Below are 7,981 nucleotides of genomic sequence, written 5' to 3' on the forward strand. Positions count from 1 at the left end.
ACTATTTTTAAGCTCGGAAGCACACCGAGAAGCGTTGTTGAATATCCTTAATCAAACGTTCGTGCCACAAGACATATCAGTCAGCAAGATGGATCGACTGGTAAACAATATTCAAGCTGATAATCTCATATCGTTTTCAGATGATGAGATTCCATCAGGAGGAAGGGGCCGAACGAAGGCGTTACACATTACTACCTACTGTAAGGGGCACGCTTTACCAAGTGTCTTAATCGATAATGGTTCAGCCTTGAACGTGATGCCTTTGATTACATTGAAGAGGCTACCAATAGATACCTCTCATATGAGAGCTTGTCAGAATGTGGTCCGAGTATTTGATGGGACCAAGAGAGAGGTAATCGGAAAGATCGAGGTACCATTGACCATTGGACCAGCCACCTATGATGTCGAGTTCCTTGTGATGGATATCATGCCGTCCTATAGCTGTCTTTTAGGAAGGCCGTGGATTCATCAAGCAGGTGCAGTACCCTCCACGTTGCACCAGAAAGTTAAATTTGTCATTGACGGGGCCTTAGTAATTATCAACGCTGAAGAAGATATCGTGGCAAGCGTGACCACAGAGGCCCCATACATCGAAGTAGACGAGGAAGCAGTAGAATGTTCGTTCCGCTCCTTGGAGTTTGTGAATGCCACATTCGTGGCGGAAGGAAAGAGAATCCCAAGACCTCGACTCTCCAAATGCACAAGGATGGAGATCAAGCAAACCCTGGGCCGAGGCGCCAGAACTGGGAAAGGTTTTGGGAAATATTTGCAAGGGATGATCAATCCTGTTCTTCCTATCTCAAAATTAGACCAATTTGGGCTCGGTTTTCAGCCCAGTTATCATGAAAAGAGAAAGGAAATTCAAAAGAACCAGGAGAGAAGGTTAGCCAGATTGACTGGAAACGAACTCCAATGGAAGCCTATGACATTCCCGCCGCTCTTCAGAACATTCAAGACAGGTGGTTATGTGTTTGAGACCACCATGTCCGAGTTACAAACGGCTCTGGAAGATCTGAACGTTAATGCTGTGACCACAGAAGATGTTGACAACGAAGATAGATCCAGGATATGCCCTCTGCCGCATGGATTCGTACCTAGCAGTTGGTCGGTGGAAGAACTACCTGTGGTTTACAAGAATCTTTCAGAGTAATATTCGAACTATCCCTATTTGCCTATACCCGGGGCAATAGGTGATCTTTTGTAAGGGTGAATAAATGTTTTGTTTAAGTTTAATAAAGGATGCATTTTTCTTTTCCATGGCAAACAAAGTTTTCTTTTATTCATTATCTATCTCCTTCAGTATTTCATTTCCAGTTACTCTCAAAGTTAGTTCTTGACCATTCCGTGTGGGATATTATCCTCTCACACATACACATCTTCCTCCTTTCAGGTTCCCAGATAACGATAATGTGGGCACTAATGACCCTGATCCGGAGTTGGATTTTGAATCAACCATTTGTCGTGGGGAATTTGAAGAATGCGATAATGAAAAAGAGTACAACTTACCTACCGAATTGTTGAGAATGATAGAAAAAGAAGAAAAGCAAATACTGCCGCATGAGGAGGCGATCGAAATCTTAAATTTGGGCACTGAGGAAGATCGAAAGGAGGTTAAAATCGGCACAACTCTTTCGACTGAAGCAAGAAAAAACCTGATAGCCTTACTTCAGGAGTACGAAGATGTGTTTGCTTGGTCGTATCAAGACATACCGGGACTAGACACAGATATGGTAGTTCACAAACTGCCAATCAAACCAGAATTCAAACCTGTGCAGCAAAAACTGAGAAGAATGCGACCAGAAATGCTCCTTAAGATCAAGGAGGAAGTCAAGAAGCAATTTGATGCCGGTTTTCTCCAAGTAGCCAAATACCCTGAATGGGTGGCCAACATAGTGCCTGTGCCGAAGAAGGACGGGAAAGTGCGCATGTGTGTCGATTACCGGGACCTTAATAAGGCCAGTCCCAAGGACAACTTTCCTCTGCCACACATAGACACACTGGTGGATAATACGGCCGGGAACGCCTACTTTTCATTCATGGATGGATTCTCGGGGTACAATCAGATCAAGATGAATCCCGAAGACATGGAGAAGACCACTTTCGTCACAATGTGGGGAACTTTCTGTTACAAAGTGATGCCTTTCGGATTAAAGAATGCTGGGGCAACATATCAGAGAGCTATGGTGACCCTATTCCACGACATGATGCACAAAGAGATCAAAGTTTATGTTGACGACATGATTGTTAAGGCACAAACCGAGAATGAACATGTCAAGAATCTGAAGAAGCTCTTCCAGAGATTGAGAAAATTCCAACTGAGACTAAACCCTAGCAAATGTACCTTCGGGGTAACATCTGGAAAACTATTAGGCTTTATAGTCAGCAGGAGAGGCATACAGGTCGATCCTGATAAGGTTAAGGCTATCCAGAATCTACCTCCACCACGAACCCAAAAAGAAGTCCGAAGTTTTCTGGGCAGACTAAACTACATAGCTCGATTTATCTCTCAGTTAACCGACAAATGTGACCCCATCTTTCGTCTCCTCCGAAAGAATAGCCCTGGAGCATGGGATAAAAACTGTCAGATTGCATTTGAGAAGGTAAAAGAGTACTTGTCTCACACTCCTGTCCTGATGTCCCCTATCCCAGGAAAACCTCTGTTTTTGTATCTCTCCATATTCGAGAACTCCATGGGGTGTGTTCTGGGTCAACACGACGAGTCTGGGAAGGAAAGAGCCATCTACTACTTAAGCAAAAAGTTCACCGATTGCGAGGTCCGATATCCTCCTATTGAGAAGGTTTGTTGTGCCCTGATATGGGCTACAAAAAGACTTCGACAATACATGTTGTATCACACCACTTGGCTGATTTCCAAGTTAGACCCACTAAAATACATGATGGGTGTACCTGCTCTATCCGGAAGGTTAGCCCGATGGCAGATTCTTTTGTCTGAATTTGACATCGAATACGTGAGCCAAAAGCGGTAAAAGGCAGCGCCATATCCGATTTTTTGGCAAGCAGAACTGATGAGAGCTACGAGCCGCTGGACTTTGATTTCCCAGACGAGGACTTAATGGCCATATCTTTAGAGGAAGCAAGCATTTCAACAGACGGTTCCTGGAGAATGCACTTCGATGGGGCATCAAATGCACTAGGACATGGCATCGGGGCAATTCTAGTCTCCCCAGAAGGGAGTCACTACCCATTTACGAGCAGACTGAACTTTGATTGTACCAATAACATGGCAGAATACGAAGCCTGTGTCTTGGGAATTCGGGCTGCACTGGGGCAAAATATAAAGACTTTACGGGTGTATGGAGACTCGGCCTTAGTAATCTATCAGCTCCGAGGAGAATGGGAAACTAAGGATATAAAGCTGTTAGAGTACCGAAAACTAGTGTTGGATCTGCTCGAAGAGTTCGACGAAGTCACCTTCCACTACGTGCCTAGAGAAGAAAATCAGATGGCTGACGCTTTAGCTACATTGGCAGCCGCATTCAGGGTTGGTGGGGAGTCTGAAATGATGCCCATCAACATGCAATCGTATGAGTACCCAGCTCATTGTTACCAAATTGAAGAAGTGAAAGATACTAAGCCTTGGTACTTCGACATTCTGCAGTATATCAAGCATCGGAGTTATCCAGAGAAAGCCACCGAAACCGATAAGAGAACCCTTAGAAGGTTGGCAGCTGGATACGTCCTTGATGGAGAGGTTTTATACAAGAAAAGCCATAACCAAGTTCTATTAAGATGCGTCGATGCTGAAGAGGCAAAAATGATAGTGGAAGAAGTACATGATGGGGTTTGTGGAGCACATGCAAATGGGCATATGATGTCAAGACAAATAATGAGATGCGGATATTTTTGGTCCTCGCTGGAAAGCGATTGCATCAACTATGCTAGGAGATGTCATAAATGTCAGATTTATGGAGATAAAATAAATGTTCCACCCCATCCACTTCATGTAATGACGTCACCATGGCCTTTTTCTGCGTGGGGCATGGACGTTATCGGGCAAATCTATCCGAAGGCTTCGAATGGTCACCGTTTCATTCTCGTAGCAATTGATTATTTCACGAAATGGGTAGAGGCCGCGTCATACGCCAGTGTCACTCAATCCACTATTTGCAAGTTTCTGAAGAAAGAAATTATATGTCGGTATGGTCTACCTGAAAGGATTATCACCGATAACGCAACAAACTTGAACAACAAGATGATGGGTGCTGCTTGCGAACAGTTCAACATAAAACATCACAATTCCACTGCTTACAGACCAAAGATGAACGGAGCAGTAGAAGCAGCAAACAAAAATATTAAGAAGATAGTGGAGAAAACAACTGAAACCTACAAAGACTGGCATGAGAAGTTGCCTTTTGCTTTGTTCGCTTATCGAACCTCGGTACGTAATCGACTGGGCAACTCCATTTTCACTAGCCTATGGAATGGAAGCAGTGCTACCCATTGAAGTCGAGATTCCGTCTCTCAGGGTTTTGTCAGAAGTCAAACTAGATGATGCAGAGTGGGCACAATCCAGATATGATCAGCTTAATCTGATAGATGAAAAAAGACTGAAAGCCATTCATCATGGTCAAATCTATCAGAAACGAATGATCCGAGCACACGACAAAAAGGTGCGCCCGAGAATATTCCGTGAAGGGGATCTAGTGCTAAAAAGAATTTGGCCAGTCCAGAAAGATTTCCGAGGAAAATGGACGCCAAATTGGGAAGGACCTTATGTCGTGAAGAAGGCTTTCTCCGGAGGAGCCCTTATCCTGGCTGAAATGGACGGACCTGAGCTGCCACATCCCATTAACTCGGACGCAGTCAAGAAATACTTCGCTTAGGATGAAAACCCGAGAGGGCGTCCTAAGTTGAAAAAAAAAAGAGAAGAAAAAAAAAACGTTTGGGGTGAAAACCCGAAAGGGCGCCCTAAATTGAAAAAAGAAAAAAGAGGAAAAAGAAGAGAAAATAAGGTGGGTTCAAGATGAAAACCCGCAAAGGGCGTCTTGCAACTAAGGATGGGTCCAAGTTGAAAACCCGGAAAAGGCGATTTGGTTATCAACGGTGGAAACATCCCGGCACATGAATCTTCTACGAACTCAACAAATCGGAGAAATGTTGCACCCTCCCAAACGTTGTCACATTTTCAAAGATCCTTTGGCAAAGGCTGCATTCAAAGTCACCAAACGGCTTTTCAACTTAGAAGTGCCCACGTTATCGAGATCTAAGACATTCATTTACACATCATTGTGTATTCGTTTTCTAGAATGTTTGCCATGTATTATTTGTTCTTCTCCTCCTTTATGAATAAAGACCATCTTTCCTCCAATTCCTTTTGAGCATCTTGAATTAGATTTAAACCTAATGGTTTATTTATTTTTATGAAAGATAATTGCATATTACTGTACAAAGATTCATTGAAAAGTACAGGTACCAGAAGCCGATCAAGGCTCATGCTTGAGATGGTTGAGGAGCATCTTCAAAAAAAAAATCAAAAAAAATCAAAAAAAAAAAATCATCAAACATTTGAAGAATTCAAGATCAGAGATCGGAACTTCAAGCTCAAGAGTCAACAACGACAGGCCACCGGAGATCGAGATTACTCTCCAGAGCTCAGAATAACATATGTTGCATATGCATTTTAGGCATACCTAAGAGCATGACATCCGTAACATCACATATATGCATATCTTTGCAGGTTTCACCCAGAGCCAATTTCAACTTCACAACGAAGGATATTGGACTACAGACAACGCAAGTTCAACTTCACGACGAAGGGACCGCTGGTTGTCAACAAACATTTCTCAAATTCAGAGCCAATTTCAACTTCACAACGAAGGATATTGGACTCCAGACAACGCAAGTTCAACTTCACGACGAAGGGACCGCTGGTTGTCAACAAACATTTCTCAAATTCAGAGCCAATTTCAACTTCACAACGAAGGATATTGGACTCCAGACAACGCAAGTTCAACTTCACGACGAAGGGACCGCTGGTTGTCAACAAACATTTCTCAAATTCAGAGCCAATTTCAACTTCACAACGAAGGATATTGGACTCCAGACAACGCAAGTTCAACTTCACGACGAAGGGACCGCTGGTTGTCAACAAACATTTCTCAAATTCAGAGCCAATTTCAACTTCACAACGAAGGATATTGGACTCTGAACAATACTTGGATTTCAACTTCACGACGAAGGACTTCCAATTCTCAGGCTCAAATTCACGATGGAGGAGCCATATACAATTCCAACTTCACAAACGGATTGACTCAACTTCACGACGAGAGTCATCAGTGACACCACAACACCAAAGTCTTCAGGTCAAGTTTCACCTTCACGACGAAGTATCTTGAGCAAAAAGACGATTCAGAGGCCACTTGTCAAAAGCTTTGAGTTCGATTTCAACTTCACGACGAAGAATTTCGTGATCAGAATCTTTCGGTTTCGACTCAACCTCACGACGAGGGAGTCACTTCAGGATTCAATTCAAAATGACAAATCAGTCTTAGCATCGGATTTCAACTCTACAACAGAGGATATTCGATGGGGACAGACCCCTTTATGGATGGTGTTTGATATATTCATGTTAGACAAAAAATGTGTCTTTTAATCTTTGTCCTACACCCGTTACACGACTATGGGCAAAGAGGGGCAGCTGTCGACACATATTTTTCGTCTCTATGGCATTTACATTTGCATTTGTGTTATTATTTATAATATATGGTTTATGTGTATACATATCATATTATTTTTTTTTATAATTACACTTGATTTACAGGTTACAGGCCCAATTGGTGCCCACAAATCCACATGTGGTTCAACATGCCAAACCCAAGTCACGCGCCCAACGCGTAGGATTTCCAGAAACCCTAGCAAGCCTTCACTCCATCAGCGCCGCATGGTGCATCCAGCTCTCCCTCACTCGTCTCTCCACAAGCGCCACAGTCCCCACTTGGCACGCCGCTTGTCACGCAACGAACCCACTTTTCTCGGCCTCCAACTTACGTGAATGTGTAGGACACCAACTGCTCAACATAGCCCGGTTCTCTCGGCCACAAGCAACGATCGTGGATGTCAAACAAATAAAAGTAGTTGAGTTTGATTGGGACTCAAGCTAGACCAAAAAATAGGCATGCATTTTTGTATAAATAGGCATGTAATCAACAGTATTAGGAGGATTTTTTTTTTGATACGAAATTTCGAGCAAAGTTATACCAATATTCAAAGCAATCCAAGTAGTTTTATTGAAAACTTCGAAGGCTACAGAGGTAAAAACCTTACCTTTTTTTGTTTGATACGCTTGCATGTGGGAGTTGTTCGTGTTTTGTTTCCGTTTTGTGCTCGTTCCAAACCTCAAATACGCTAATAAAGCCGATGAACAGGGGTATAGGTCGGGATTTTCGAACCCAAATCTGGCCCCCGAGGCTTACTTTTTAAAGAAACGATTTTGGTTTTTTTGAAACGAGGAGGTGAAGGGCTTTCGAAAAAATAAAATTTTAGGGTTTACCGCCGATGAACGACGGCCGGCACCGTTCAACGGTGGCCGGCGAGGCGGAGCGGGGTGGCCATTGGTCGATTTCTGGATTTCAGTGGTGGCCGTGTTCTTCAAATGAAGAACACGGTTGAATAAACGAGAGAAACTTCAGAGAGGGGAGGGGAGCTTTTGATTGTGAGGAGAGAAATGAAACAGAAAAAATATGTTTGAGTCATATATTAACCCGTTCCAGCTTATGCCCGACCCGATGAACCTCGAACCCGCGTGTTTTTTCAAGAAGCGAGAGATTTGCGTTTTGGTTCTCCAGTTTCAAAAACATTTAATTTGGTCCTCTGAATCGATTATTGTACCCGAAATCCTTGTAAATTGACCCTCGAGTTTATTTCGTTTTCAATTTAGTCCCTACTATTATTATATACTATATTTTCATTATTATTATATTTTATTCCTTTATTTATATATATATATATATTTTATGTATAT

This window comes from Hibiscus syriacus, unplaced genomic scaffold (assembly GCF_006381635.1).
Source record: "Hibiscus syriacus cultivar Baekdansim isolate YM2019G1 unplaced genomic scaffold, ASM638163v2 tig00110264_pilon, whole genome shotgun sequence".
Taxonomy (NCBI): Eukaryota; Viridiplantae; Streptophyta; class Magnoliopsida; order Malvales; family Malvaceae; genus Hibiscus; species Hibiscus syriacus.